Below are 16283 nucleotides of genomic sequence, written 5' to 3'. Positions count from 1 at the left end.
TGTCCGAGAAATTCTGTACCCTGTGAAAAAGCAGGGCTCAGCTGGTTGAATGGGCTGCAGGTGTTGGGACTTCTTGTTGTATGGATGTCTTTGTGTGGCTAGGCTTGCAGAGTTGTGGAAAAGTTGAGCTTTGGGTGGAATTGTATAAGCCGAGAGTGGAAACCGTGGTGTCACATTCCAGGCTGAGAAAACCTTCACCCCCAGCCCCGCGATCCTGTTCTCCCATAGAGTACTGAGTCCAAATAAAATTGCAAATTGGGCTACACTGTGGCGTGCCCTCTTCTAGGTAATGCAGGTAAAATCACAGTCACGTTTTTGGAGGAGGGGAGCTTCTCCCTTCCCAAGTAGTGTGTACACTAAGCATTAAAAATAAAAGCGATTTTCTTTTCACCTTCTGAGATCCCAGGAATATGGGACTTGCCTTTTCTTCAACAAAAGAGCAAGCAATTCTGAAAGGCTGCCGAAACACTCACCCTTTAGGGGTTCCAGTATCCAGGAATGTAACATGCAGTGGAAACACAAAAGCTCAACATTTTGATATTTTAAAAGATTTTCCCCTCTTTTAAATCCTCCTTATAAATGCCTGGTTGTAGCAATGTGAAAGTGCTTTCTTGTGAAAACATGCAGCAGGGTTCCCTTCCCTTTTCATGCATACTAGCAGCTGCAAAACATTCCAAATGAGCTAAAAGGTCATTATGGAGACTATTAATAAGATGACATTCAGTGCTGGCCTCATCAACCAACCGAAAGACTGCCCCAGAAAATGAGAAAAGAGAAAGCAACAGTGCTTACAAAATACTCTAAATTCTGTATTGCCTTCCAAATCCCAAATAACTTTTCATAGTTAGCTGTCCCTCGTGCTATTAACCCACCCCACTCAAGTTCAGTTTCCCCTCTGTTCAAGGGCTGCATTTGTACTTATTTCTTAAGTCTCCAGAGCTTTGAGATGTGCAATGCAAACAGTAAAGAATCACATTAATCCTGCTTTGATCTCAGAAAGGAGATCATAGCAGAAATCGGGTCACCACAGAGATAGGCGCTGCTGTGAAAATGAGCTTTCTTTTTTTCTTTTTATTTATTTTTTTCCTTCAAGATATCTCCCTTGGCTTCAGGACATTCATTGCTTGCAAACTGGAGAATTGCCAATATGAACTAAGAATAACTTGTAATTTAAAAGTGGGACAATTAAGCTTCTTAGAGCTGTCTTATAAATCTAGATACTGGAATTAATGTACTCACCATGTCTATTTGGTTATTTACATAAACACATTGGACCATATTCCAAATACATGCCCCAAACACAACCTCCACAGGGACTTAATTGCCTAAAAAAAAAAAAAAAGTTGTATTTTCTCTGCTGTCTTTTACCCTGGAGTCCTGTAAGCATAGAATAATGGTAGTTAATCTGCTTAGATAATTTAAGACTTAAAGATTAGAAGGCCTATATTGACAATTTCAAAAATTCAAGTCTGAGTGCTTTGGCTAAGCAAAGCTTAGGAGATGACAGGTGTGATAAAAGAACTGCCAAAAACTAGACTTTATTAAAACTAAAAAGTGTGATGTTTTTGTGGCTCTGAAAGAAATGATTGTTATAATGCTCACTCAATCCAAATGTGTCCCTAAACAAACAACTACAGGGGTATTTTATTTTATGCTACCTGATATTTATACACATAATACAGCATTTCTCTCTGCTTGCATATACACATGCAGATAAATTTTATAGTGCTTTTCAGCCCATATCCCATATATATAAATATAGTTAATCAGTTAGTCTAGTTAATATAGCTGAGCTACATTCTCAACACAAGTGATGTGCACATGATCATAAGCATTTGTGCTAAACACACATCCTTCCCCTCATTTCCCAATTTGCTGTGGTAGCATCAACATATCACAGGAGGCTACTTACGAAGTTGTAGCTGCCACCCAGCTTTCTTCAAAATTTGTAGATTGGGAGGAACACATGAAGATATCTGAATTTGTTAAAAATGCTATTCTCTTTCAAATTATTCCTATTGAAGTTGATTTTCATTTAACCTCAGTGGGCCAGTCTTGATGACAGCCGAAATCACACTGACACCAAGGCTACCCAAATGCTTTTACATGTAGGACAAAGTACATTAAACTTCTTTGCTTCAAATATGTCCTTTTGAAGTGATTTTAGAACTGGTTTGGTAGGAGAACTCAAGTGGGAAAAGAAAGTTTAGGGAGAAAGAGGGCGAGGAGAGAAAGCAGGTGAAAGAGAGCCACATGAATAGAAAGTAGGGGAAGAGAAACCTTTTGTGGCCATAGATTATGTACTGTGAATTGTGGAGGATATTTTCATATTCAGTGTGTGCTCTCACCTTAGTGGCCTTTTTTTTTTTTTTTTTTTTTATATCTGTTCTTCTAAATCTGCTACCATTAAAGTCAGGTTCTAGAGAATATGTAGTGGAAGCTACCAAAATATCCCTTTAGGAGATGTTGAGAACATGTTATTGGATACAGATGCACAAAGCATTGCATTAAGTGTCCCAGGAATGCTTATTTTGGTGATATTTAGCTGAAAAATGTATTGTGCTCATATGAGCTGATTTTTGTTTTGTCTTACTCGTGACTTAATTTCTTTCTACAGATTACTTTATAAGCTGACTTTACCCATATTTTGAAATGAAAGATATTTTCTTTCCAGAGGAGCAACAAATGTTGGTTACTTTTTGGTCCTTAAAGATGGCAGTAAACATTCCATCTTAATTATATTTAGAGTTTTGTTAAAAATTTTAATCTTTTCAGTCCACTGTCTTCCTTTTATCAGTATCCCAAGAGCCTGGTATGTGGTATGTGTGTAAGGAGAGAGAATAGACCTCCTTGTCTTCTTAATTAAAGTTTATACAGCTTGGAGAAAGTAGTAATTTTCTAGAAAATTAGATCATTTTAGATCACTATAGTTCCACTCTTCTCTCTTAAACATGGTTCTAAGCAAATCTTGCCCTTTAAAGACCATCAATTAAAAAGCAAAGATTGCTGGAGAAGTATTCTGAATTTAAAGTATTTAGATTTAGAAATCTGACCCTGCCTCCATAAGAGTAGGTATAAATGATAAGTCCTACCCTGTATGCATGGTGTGACAACCCATGTTGATTTCTGTATCGCATATCAGAGTGACACATGACACTTCCCATCCCTACTTATTGGAAACAGCATCATTTTCACCTCTCTCTTCATTATGGGGGTTGTGATTCACATGCACAATAGGTCCTTCTTAAGTCATGATTCCTTTTCTGAACAAGATAGAAATCAAATTTAACAAGGACATAATCAAGGTATTGAACCAAAGGATTTTTTAAATGACCAAAAAAAGGGAGTCATTTTCACATTAAAAAAATGTTGTGCTTACTTTTAGGAGATTCACCTAAAATTTTTTGTGTGGCTTTTCATTGCCTACAGAGGACAGACAAGCACCACTGTGGCATAGCTGGGGAGGCAGTTAGAGTCTAGTGGCGGTGGGGGGCTTTAGAGTCAGACTGTTGAAAAATCTTCAATAAGTTATTTTACTTCTCTAAACCTGTTTCTTTCGGTACAATTGGAATAATAATAGAACTGGTTTAAATGGTAATGGTAGAATTAAATGAGACAAATGCCTGTAAAATGCTTACCAAGTTGCTTTGTGAAAAGTAAATGATCAAAGAATACTAGTTAATGCTTAATATTAGCGTTAATGTAATGTTTAACAAGTCCTTTTAGTTTCTACTTCTGCATATGCTATCCCCTTATTCTGGAAAGCCCTCCTTTGTTCATTGCCCACCTGGCTGACTTCTCACCTCTCCAGCTCAGCTCAAGTGACATTAGCCTTGGGGAAATCTCCAATGCTTGGAATTAGGTGCCTGTTTTTATGCCTCCGTAGTATCCTCTGCTTATTTCTTTTACAGCATTTTGCAAGTTTTATGGTAATTGTTGCTTTATTTATCTGTCTCCTTTTTTAAACTATAAGTTGTAGCAAGCACAACATAATATTTATATTTCTCAACTCACAACTGAGCCTGATGGATAGTAAATACTCAGTATATGTACACTGAAAAAATACATATTCAATTTTTTCTTTCTGTTTGGTTTACATTTATAAATAAGTTGTAATTGGATGGATTCTTCTGTCCTTAGTTTTCTCTAGTTAGTATTTCTCAAGAAGAGTGCTAAACTTTAGGAGGTTAAGGTGGGAGGGTTGCTTGAAGCCAGGAGTTTGAGTCCAGCCCAGACAACAAAGTAAAACTCCTGTCTCTACAAAAAAATAAATAAATAAATAAATAAAATAAGAATTATCCAAGCATAATTCCAAGCACACTACAGATGAGGTGTGCATCTGTAGTCCTAACTACTTGAGAGGATCTCTTGAGCTCAGAAGTTTGAGACTGTAGTGCACTCCAGCCTGGGTGACAGAGCAAGATCCCCACCTCAAAAAAAGAAGGAAAAAAAAAAAAAAAAAAAAGGAAGGAGTGCTAAAAGGAACCTGTTATTCTCCCTGAGTAACTTTTATGAAGAGGTTTGATTGTGGGCTCCATAATGAATTCTTGACATTTTCAGGACAAACTATTTTTGGTGAGTTTCTATCTTAATTGAAGAACTTATAAACATGTTGGGTTACCTGTCCAATCCTTAGACATTCGATTGTACTATTCAATATATGGTTTATGCATATTCGTTGGATGGTGATTTGGATTATTTACTTGAGTGCTAATAGGTTTCAACTACTACAATGTCCTAGCCAAGTGGGCTTCCAATGAATCCAATTATGTCATCACATATTATAGTTAACAGGGACTGGAGGGATCATAAACATTTCAAAAAGCTATTTAGATGTATTTTGCTGGCATCTTGGGCGCCTACAACTGTTGAACAGAAATACAATGAAGCCCTCACTGTCTTAGGCTAATTTTAGGGAAGACCAGTATAAACTATGATATGTCAGAATTATAAAATATTGTAATCTATTATATATAACATATTTACATAAGCCAGGGATTAATATTCTGTGGCCAAGACTCATAATTGGATCTGCTTTAATTAGTAGGCCAGAATTCTTTGTATTTATTTCATTAATCATTAGAAACAGTTGTTACTGGAGTGTTTGAAAGCAGTCTATTTCCTTAAGGAGATTAATCACCCCCTGCAAAGCTAATTTAATTAGATCTGTAAACTCTCTTCTACCAAAGGAAAAGTTAAGCCAATTCCCCAACTTGGAGTTATCAAATGTTTCAAAGGCACAAGATGTAAATTAACTAGGTTTTCCTGGAATAACTTAATAAATATATGAGGTAAGTGATAATAATAATGATTCCTGCTGTTCTGCTCATGTAAACCGTAATTTATGTTTATAACCTTTTCCCTTGCCCCCTTGAAAATTAAATTTAGCACTACAAAATTACAAAAGAAAAAATGAAATTTTACACCATCGTGAGAACATTAGAATTTCTATTAATGATGAAGGGATATTCAGGTTTTCAAACTAAAGAACATAGTAAATATTTTGATTTGGTTGCAGATTCAGAGAATGAACCTCACAGAAAGTTATAAAAAGAACTTGCGGAGGGTCATCCAAGTCTGTTTTCTTGTACCCATCCAAGGCACTCTGAAGCCATTATAGAACCTGTACTGCTTGACATCCAAGACAGTGCTAACCTCACACTCAAATGTTTTCATGAAGATTTTAGTTGCCTGCTCAGACAAAGGAGATCAAAGAAAGGGAAGGAGTGGAGGGGCAGAAATTGTATCTTGCACTGGGCAAAATACAATTTGGGATTTGGAATCCTAAGATTAGGAAATGGTAAATTACTAGCATGGGCTATGGTAAAGTTTGCCATGTGAATGTCTTTTTCCATCTCTGCACTTCTTTTGTGGCACTTCTCATTTATTTATGCCCCATATATTTCCATGAAGGATTTGAAGTGGCTTTAATAACTGACATACAAGACAAAACAAATATTTTCCTCAGCCCACTCTCACTTTAGATTCAAGCTATGGAGTTGCTCACAGCAGGCTAACCAAGAAATTTCTGCCAATGGACCTAATCATTAACTGGTTTTATTATTAACACAAAGAGCATGCATAAAAAAGTCTTGCTGTCTTTTTCCTATGTAGGTAATGTTGGTCCAGGAAAAGACAACCTCTTTCCTCTTTCCAAATATCAAAATTAGTTTTTGTCACATAAACATGGCCTAACTAGTCCATCTATCAACCGTAGTTAAAAGATATTCAAACAAGAGTCTACAACTTCTTTTGGAAGCCTATTCCTTGTGGTTGCTGAAAGGATAGTGTGAAAACTTTATTGTTTCAGATTGGACCTCCCAAGCTTGACTGTGAATTTTTATGCCTGAGTATGTAAAAAACTCCAAGAAAAACACAGCCCAAACCACCACATTTTGCTTGCTTTCAGGTTCAAACCCTATAAAACCACCACATTTTGTATGGTTTCCACCCCAAACCATAAGTTGGCATGAGATCTCACTAGATGTTCTGCTCAGGTCTAATTGAAATGTTTACCAACCTTGACAACATTTTTTGTGAACTTGTCACCTATTTGGAATGCAGGTGAAACAAGCTGAGTTTCTCAGCAATAGTTGCCTCATTTTGATTTCTTTACCCTAGCCCTACCACCCAACTATGGACATGGGGCCATTTTGTTGTCCTCGGTCAATCATTGTTACTCCTTCTGTGACATTCTGCTGATGCTTGTCTTGGACCTTTCTAACTCTTTTCTTTCCCTCAAAACTTATGTCTTCTGTGTATCATTCTCCCAGGTTATGGACTTTTTTTCTTTTCTCTTCTTTTTTTTTTTTTTTTTCTGAGACGGAGTCTCACTCTGTCACCCAGGCTGGAGTGCAGTGGTGCGATCTCGGCTCACTGCAACCTCTGCCTCCCGGGTTCAAGCGATTCTCCTGCCTCAGCCTCCCAAGTAGCTGGGACTGCAGGTGCATGCTACCACGCCTGGCTGGTTTTTGTATTTCTTGTAGAGATGGGGTTTCACCATGTTAGCCAGGCTGGTCTCCATCTCCTGACCTCGTGATCCACCCTCCTCTGCCTCCCAAAGTGCTGGGATTATAGGCGTGAGCCACAGAGCCCAGCCTCAGGTTATGGACTTTGAAGCTAATCAGATAAATCAGTTTTGCTAAGGTGTTAATGAGATTTCAAAATTTTAGGGAATGCACAGGGCACTAGATTGTGAGTTCCTTGTGGTAGGCATGGTCTCTTGCTGACAATTTAGAATTGCCAGATAAAATATGGGATTTTTATTTGTTAAATCTGACAACCCCATGACCATTTTATCTTCATCTTCTAGTAACTCCCACACAGAAAGTGCTCAATAAATACTGATTGAAAATGAATACATAAAAGTAATGGAATATATATATATATATCCTTTGATTCTCCCTAAATCATATTACTTAGGAAGCTGAGTCACCTCATAGGCCTATTTATATGATTGCAGGCTCCTGAGTCTTGTTTTTGATGGAGATTTGGGTAGGTATAATCTTTGACTTTTCTTGCTTCTGTTGTTTTCTTGTGGTCATCTTCCTTGGAGGAGTCTGTAGAATAGAAAGGGGTGAAGCGGGGAACACCTGCTATTGTCTCATAGTACACGAAAGGAAGAGCAATCCTGAAAATTCGGTTGGGGGACTTTGAGAGAATGGGGAAGCTAAGTGATAACATCCTACTGTCATTCTCTCTCCATGGGAAGTGGGAGTTCCCTTGATAACTACAAATAGGGGACTCTTCAGAGTCCACAGGGGCTGGGGCGGCGGGGGGAAATCATAATTGCAGATTGGGCTGACAAGAATCTCTTATAAATAGTCCTAATGCCCCCAAAGTCATAATCATGAGGATTCTTAAGGCCTCTGTGGAAGGGGAAAAACTGTGCAGCATGTTTATTTTATAAATATGTTAAATTATCAATTCCATTTATCATTGCAACTGCTGTAAAATCATAAGGGTATGCTTATTTTAAGAGCTAGGGGCCATTGAACATAAAGACAGTATTGACTTTGTCTTCATTTGTTGCATCTATTGTTTTTTTCAGTAAGTTCCCAGAACGTTTCCAATACTTTATTATACCTCTCCTTTGGGGCAGTCAGTATCTTTTGGGAAAATGAGACTTGGAAAATAAAGAACTTAGTGGACAAAGTGCTTATGCTTTAGGGACCTCTTGAACACATGTTTATATGTTATCTGTTTATTTACAGCTGTGACTAAAGTTCATGGTTGATATATTTTCATGTATTGGTTCCCCCCAAAAGGCAAGGGAAATACTTTAACCTTGAGACAAATCAGCTCTGAGCTAGACTGAGCCCAGAACATACGCTCCCACACACTAACTCCCTCAAATTCTGTTTTGTAAATGGATTCTCTCTGCCACTTGTTTTTTTTTTTTTTTTTTTTTTGAGATAGAGTTTCACTCTTGTTGTTCAGGAGTGCAATGGTGCAATCTTGGCTCACTGCAACCTCTGCCTCCTGGGTTCAAGTGATTCTTCTGCCTCAGCCTCCTGAGTAGCTGGGTTCACAGACATGCACCACCACACCCAGCTAATTTTTTGTATTTCGTAGAAATGGGGTTTCACCATATTGGTCAGGCTGGTCTCGAACTCACGACCTCAGGTGATCCACCCGCCTCAGCCTCCCAAAGTGCTGGGATTACAGGCGTGAGCCACCGCACCTGGCTATCTCTGCCACTTGTTTATCTGATTTCTAGAATCTACTTCTGGCCTCAGGCACATTGACAAATAGAGGAAAACTATTTGCCATCTTGCTACTGAATTCTGTTCCTGTAACAAAACAAGGTCAAAGTGCTTTGAAGGCCCATCCAGGAGGAGTACTTTGAAAAGTGTAGAAGGTTGGTTTTCTACATATGATGGTTAAAAATGTGGGTTTTGTAGTCAGTTTTATCTGGAATGGAATTCTGAATCTGTCCTTTATTAGTTGGAATTGACTTTCTTTTGTCCTTCTAGGCTCCAGTTTTCTAGTATCTAAAGGGGAGGTAATTACTGTATCTACTGTATAGGGTTGTTGTTAGAATTAAATGAACTATTTCGTGGTGAGTCCAGGCCATATATAGTAAGCGGCCAACAAATGGCAGTCATGATTGTTTAATATCTGGAATAGAAGACTTTTTAAATAGAATCTCAGAATGTTTCTGTCCAACAAGTACACCTGTGTGGCCTGGATCTCACTTGTGGGCCATGATGGGAAGTGTGGCAGTAATGTCCCTGTACCTGGCTGGCCACATTCCTGGCCCCTCCCTTGAATGTCCAGCTTCTGGTTTAACTGGAAGTTGGAAGACAGAGTTAGAAGACTTGCACCATCTGAGATAGCCAGGGTTGGAGCCTGGTGGAAGGTGAGTGAGGCCTCGTTGGTGCCAACCCAAGTTGCCTTTGACCTTCCCCACTGCTCCTCCTACCCAACTTTCTGAGGGTTGTTTGGGGGGCAAATGTAGTCCCATCCCTGCAGAGGTGATGGCTGGGCCCACTGCCTGGGGCTCTGCTGGGCTTCTGGCCCTGCCCTCAGACTTCTAGTGCTCTTCTGGCTCAACCAGAAGTTCAGGTGTGAGGTGGCGTAGTGTTGTGTGTTGGCCTGGGAGAGGGGTGGAGAACAACACTTGAGCAATTTATCTAGAGGCACCCTGGGGAATTTTTGTGTGTGTGTGTGAGTGGAATTTTACTTCATGCCATTTGTCTCTTTTACCTACTCTGAACTCTTCTTTTTCTTTTTCTTTTCTTTCAGACAGAGTCTTGCTCTATTGCCCAGGCTGCAACTGGTGTGATCTCGGCTCACTACAACCTCTGCCTCCTGGGTTCAAGCGATTCTCCTGCCTCAAGCTCCCAAGTAGCTGGGATTACAAGCATGCACCACCATGCCTGGCTAATTTTTGTATTTTTAGTGGAGACGGGGTTTCGCCACATTGGCCAGGGTGGTCTTGAACTCCTGACCTCAAGTGATCCACCTGCCTTGGCCTCCCAAAGTGCTGGGATTATAAGCATGAGCCACTGCACCCAGCCTTATACTGAACTTTCAATGGGTTCAATTCCACTAGGAGCATAAAGGCCACTGCATATGAGTTGTGGAAAGAAGAGATTAGAAGAAGGAAGAACTTGAGATGAGTTCCTCCCTTCAACATTCTGTCTCCTCCTACCTAGCATCTTCTTTCTTTTAGTCTTTCTAGAATGTCCATCTGTTTTTGGCCATTGCGGAAAGAGAAGCTGAGCTTTAAAGGCGTAGGAGCTTCAAAGGCGTAGGAGCTTCAAAATTCTTGTTTCTTCATGTTTGATCACCCTTCTAAACCTGTCTTCTGTTCCTTCTGCTATTCTTTTTTCTTAGAGCATAGGAAAGGGGAGCTTTTAAGTTAATACTTAAAGCATGGAAAAAAAGAACTTGAGAAGAAAGTAAAACAAGGGAGATGAGGCTAGTAAAGTAAGGAAAATGAAGAGGAAGAGGAGGAAGGGTTAGCTTCTAAATTCCAAGTCAAATTGATATGGAACAGGCAAGCCTCTTGTCTTACTTAAACTTCAGAAAAGGATCTGCTGAAACTTGATAGAAATGGAAAGGGAAATCCTTGGGGTGGGGAACCTCCAAACATTAGTAATGATATTGAACAACTCAGAGTATTGAGGAAATCTGCAGGCTACATGCCTGAAGATTACCCATGCAGATAGACCAAAAGGATTAGAATTATCTGTTGATATTAGTAATATTTATTGACATCTAGCTAGTATTGGTAATTTTAAGTTTTAGATTAATTTCTTTGGTAATAGCTATGATATATTTTATAGACAAGAATTATATCTATAGGCTTGCTATCATAGGCTCTTTTAATCAGCATTAATTTAGTCTACTGATTTTTAGCACATTTGAATCATTCACTTATGCTAGGTAACTCATTGCAAAATAAAAAGATGATTCCTGTATGTATGGCAGCTATACATTAAGGAGGAGTCTACCAGAATATGAAAAAGTCAACTGACCTAAATAGTAAGTGTTACAGGAGCAAATATCTTCCTTTATAGGATAATATCATTTATGTGAATTTGTATAATAAATTTTCTAAATGCTGTTGTGGTGGCAAAAGACTCAGCTTTGAAAGAATTTCAGGTGTTTCATGTCTCCAGCAGAGGGGCAGCCACCCACAGCTGGGGGGTGGCCATAGTCATCTCCATGCCTCCAGTGCTAGCCCAGTGCTGGGCACATACAGGCTCCAGTGTTTCTCAAGTCAAACCAAACTGTGGTGGAAAATAGTGAGGGGGAAATTGTGAGGAAGGATTATTTATTTGTTTGTTTGTTTTAGCATCCTTATTACCTTGGTGGTAATCTGGTTTAGAAACCTACTCTGTTTTTTCTTCTTGAGACTAAGTGCCTAGAATATTTTAGTTAAAAAAAATTTTTTGGCACCATTTTTTGAGCAGTTATTACATGTCAGGCCCCTAAATATACTGGGTGCTCTGGACTCTTCACAGGTGAGATTATTTAATGCTCACACAGCCCAGTGATGTGGGAATCTTGACTCTGTTGTACACAGTGCATCACTCCACTGCCAGGGCTCAATACATCATAAACAATAGCAGCAACAGCTGTGAGAGGAATCCAAGGACAAATTTGTTAGAATAAAGCAAAACAGGGCTTTACCATATGGGAGATATATCTAAGATGGGTTTATTAGATGTAGGATGATTTTTCTTGTAACCTAAGGGCTTTCTGGAGGGAACCTGAAATCTTTTCACTATCCCCACATCATTGCCAGATGTGGATACAGTGAAATTGACCTTATCCTGTGTGTGTATCTCTGTGTATATGCATGCATATGTGTGTGTGTGTGTGAAAGTGGCAAATTCTGGTTCATATACTGAGTTTCAATTTATCTTACATTCACTTTCTTATGCAAAAATTTCTTCATGAACCATGTAAATATGCAGTAGACCCCTGCCCCCCACCACCTTCCATATGTGAATAAATTCACGTTCACCAACATGTAAAACCAATGGCAGTAAAATAATGATAAAACATGGTTATTTCATAAGGGACCTGGTTGGTCTTGTATTCTGATAGTAGGATATAATGGAGTCCTCTACACAACTTTAAAAATTTATAATGATTATTGACACCATTAATCAGAATTTGCCATGTGAACAACTCAGGGATCTGTTGTATTAAGCTGTCATGTGGTTGCAATCATACCTTTTAACTGCCATCAGAGGTAACTGTCAGCAACACCATATCTTCCCTCCAGTCTATTACAGCTTCAGTTCCCCAGGGCTCCATCCTGAGTCCAGGGCGATTTGTATGGTACACTAATGACCTGCTGATTGTCTGCACAAAAGCGAAATCATACACTGTTCAGGCAACACAGTGATTCCACACAAAAGCAAAGGACTGTCTGGTGTCAAAATAATACCATACTCTTACTTTGATAAAGGTTTTTTAAACTGACTACAAGGTACTATTTGGTGGTAAAGTGTGTAGCAGAAATGTTTATTTAAATAACAAGTTGGCAGCAGGTAAATTTCAGGAGTGTGTGTATGTGTGAAAAGGATGCTATTTAGGTAGCTATTTTTGTTCTGATATTTGGTTTTAATTTTGAAAGATATAGAAACTATTCAGATATTTCAGTTGGGTATTTATTTGTGTTGGTGATTATTAACATACATTTTAAATACCATGTGAAATTAAGGTTTTCTTAATAAGTTTTGAAAACATGTGATGAGCACTATATTGATGTATCTACCTGTTTTTCCATTGATTTATCGCTATGGTGTGTCTCAATAAGCAGATTTGAGTTTGTAGGGGTCAGATGAAGCCATGTCACTGCTGTATGTGTGTGTGCCTGCCCCATAGTGTCTCCCTTCTGAACCTAAAGTCACAGGAGGAACCTGAGCTGGCACTGGAAAACCATCCAAAATCCTACCCTCTTTTGTCCTGCTCCCATACTCCTGTGGCTCTGCAGTGTGTGTGTGTCTCTGTGTGTGTGTGTATGTCTCTGTGTGTTTGTGTGTGTCTCTCTTTGTGTGTGCATATGTGTCTGTGTGTCTCTGTGTGTGTTTATATCGAATGGGCTGATTTTCCCTAGAGTATTTGTTGCTGAGTCATTTATCTGTTTAATGATGGAGAATAGTTCCTGCTGAGACTCTGACCCAGATCCCAAAGCTTTATTCTAAGACTTGGCTTGTTTGCTTGTTCATTTGTCTATTCTTTCATTCATTCAGTTGATTATTTTAAACCTGTTTTTATATACCAGCCACTATGCTGGGCACTGGGATGATAATGATGAAGAAGATTCAGTCTCGAATCTCAAGCCCCTTGTAGTCTTGTTGGAGCTAGTGATCAGTCAATTGGCAGTTACCCAATGCTTAACAGACTGTCAAGGATCCCTTGTCAACTAAATTCTAAAAAGGTTTAAAGAGAATGTGAATTGTAACACACTGGAATATGAAGGCTACTCCACTAGACTGCAAGCTTGTTTAGGGCAAGAACTGAGTCTTGTCCCTAGAATTACTCATAGCTCTGAACACAGGAAGTGCATAGAGTATATGCTCTGTTAAATGTAGATTATTATTATTATTATTTTTTTTTGAGACAGAGTCTTGCTGTTTCACCTGGCTGGAGTGCAGTGGCATGATCTCTGCTCAGTGCCACCTCTGCCTCCTAGGTTAAAGTGATTCTCATGCCTCAGCCTTCCGAGTAGCTGGGATTACAGGCGTACACCACCATGCCCGGCTAATTTTTGTATGTTTAGTAGATACAAGGTTTTGCTATGTTAGCCAGGCTGGTCTCGAACTCCTGGCTTCAAGTTATCTGCCCGCCTTGGCCTCCCAAAGTGCTGGCATTACAGGTGTGAGCCAGAGGAGGCCCAGCCTAAATGTTGAATTTTTCGAGATGCCTAAGAAAAGAATCTTCAGCTATAGACAGTAAATTGCAGACATTAAAAGTAGAGGCTTTGGTGTTAGTTATGCCCTTTGCCTCTACCCATAGTTTAACTTAGTAACCAGTGACAGCCCCACTGCATCCAATTTATTAATCCATTTCAAAAGATATGTGTTTAACACCTATGATATGTCAGGGCACTACTAGGTGGGTGTGAATGTGAACAAGATAGAAACAGGATCTTTCCTCATGTAGTTCCCAGTTAGGAGGTGTGGGGACCTCAGAACTGGTGGAGAGGATTTCAATAAAGTGTGTTAAATTTTATGAGAGAAGAGAAGCTGTTGCATTGACTGACTGAGGGGAGAGTTTAGGAGGTCAGGAAGAGTGCTTCAGGCAAAAGAGACAAAGTGTGCAAAGACCTGGAGGTGAGAATGAGCAGGGTGCATTCTGGGGACTTATATATTAAGAGTCATTGCATTGTCAGCTGCAATGAGACGAGCTTGTGATAAGGCTGGGAAGGTGAGTAGGGACAGATCCTGAAGGGCCTTGTAGGGAATGCTAAGTGGTTTGGACTCCATCTTAAGATCAAAAGGAATTTTTTGACTGGATTTGAGCAGGGAAGCACCATGATGAAATTTGCATTTTAGAAAGATTACTTGAGTTACATAGTGAAAGGAGAATTGTAAAGGGTGAAATATCAGTTAGGAAGGCTTTTGCAGTAATCTGATTGGAAGATGGTCCATAGTCCAGCAGTGTGGTATAGTAGAAAAATGCATAAGTTTGAGACTCCAACAAGCCTTGCCTCTACAACTTATTATCTAAGTGACTTTTAGCAAATAACCAACTTTACATAGCCTCTACATTTTGTTTTCTGCAAAACAGAGTAACTTTGCATATCTAATGTGAGGCTTAGATGGAATACTGTATGTAAGATACCAGACATAACATGACATACTTCTAAATGACAGCCCTTTCACATTGTTGTCAATGATGTTACCTCCTCCTACCTCCTTATATTTCTTCCCTTTTAGTGTACAACTTAATGCTTTTCAATATGATATTTTGTTACCATTATTGTTGGTCCTCTATCTCTGCACTGTGTGTGGCAGAGGCTTTTCCTTTTTGCTTCAGTCTTCTTGACTATTGCAGCTCTCCCAGAATGCTCCGAGCCATCACAAGGTTACTTCTGGAAAAGTCCATTCTGTTGAACGCTTTATTCCGATTTGGATGATGTTACAAGCAATGAAACCAAGCCTTGTGAGGGCTAAAATCCTTGCTCCCTTCCCTTCAGGGACTTGCTGGTAACTGCTTTCTCCTCCTCATGCCCTCGGAATGCAGCTTTGGTGTTATCTTTGGCACTCCTCAGGGCTGCTTCTTAAGCACTTGTGGAGAGAGAACTTTGTATATTTTACAGATTAGACCTTATTTTCACTCTGAGAATATTCCAGAATCCTGTCATATTTTCCTTTCTGACATCTCTAAGACTCATCTTTGCCTGTGAGTTTCCAATCACTAAAATCCTTTCCCATATTTTGGTCTTCTTTTCCTTCTACTCCTTATAAATGCCTCCATTGTGGTCTCTATTCTTGAGTTCAGTCTCTGTTAAAGCAATCTTCTTGGTGCCTTCATTACAACATCTTTTTAAAATGCCTTCACTGGTTTCTCTCATCTGCATTAAATCTGGACATTAGGGACCTTCACTGTTCTTCATTGGTTGATTGTTTTTTTTCCCTGCCGGCTTTCCAGATTTCTTCTTAATTTCTTAATACCTGAACTCTTTATATGTTTTCTTTATTTCCCTCATTCACTTTTGTTTTCCTAGGCAGTTTTAGAGCTGTCTCTTCTCCAGCCAAGAACATTTTCTTTCCCTTTCATATGCCAAACCCAGCCTCTAACAAGTTGTATCCTGTAACCCTTCTCTATTTCTCTCATAGTGCTCTTCCTCACATTTGCTAATGTCTCCCTCTTCCTTATGATAGTGTTTTTTTTTTTTTTTTTAAATCAAGGGACTACCGGTATAGCTATCTAATAGAGTATATGTGTGCCCCCTTTTGATACAATCACATCTATTGTCTATCAGGGAAGATCTTTGCTATTAGTTGTTGACTTGAGTACATGCTCTTGCCTCCATTGCTACTACCTTAGTTTGGGGCTGATAATTACAGTTACCTCCCAGTTGGTCTCACTGCCTTGGCTATCTTTCCTGGTTATTCTACCTTCACATCGTCGTCAGAGGTGTCTTTGTGATCTGGTCCGTTTCCCTTCTTAAAACAGAACAGCAAAGCTCTGGCTTTCCCTAGCCTAGAAAATAAAGTTCTGCTTCCTTAGGTGTGCGTCAAGAGTCTTCAGACCCTGGCTCCTCCTTACTGTTCCTGACTCACCCTGTCACTTTTCACCCCAAATTCTAA

At 39.2% G+C, this 16283-nt stretch overlaps 1 long non-coding RNA gene across 3 annotated transcripts in view; it reads left to right on the top strand.

The window, feature by feature from the left end:
* LOC104007329 (uncharacterized) overlaps positions 1–16283 on the top strand; it is a 46921-nt gene that overhangs the window by 22885 nt on the left and 7753 nt on the right. For all 3 annotated transcript variants that reach the window (XR_008549041.2, XR_010158909.1, XR_681526.4), the window contains exon 2: positions 9748–10992. This is a non-coding gene — a long non-coding RNA (uncharacterized LOC104007329). The remainder of the gene's footprint in view (positions 1–9747; positions 10993–16283) is intronic.

This window comes from Pan troglodytes, chromosome 6 (assembly GCF_028858775.2).
Source record: "Pan troglodytes isolate AG18354 chromosome 6, NHGRI_mPanTro3-v2.0_pri, whole genome shotgun sequence".
Lineage (NCBI taxonomy): Eukaryota > Metazoa > Chordata > Mammalia > Primates > Hominidae > Pan > Pan troglodytes.
The sequence above is the reverse complement of the archived record's forward strand: the minus strand, read 5'-3'. Positions and strand labels throughout refer to the sequence as shown.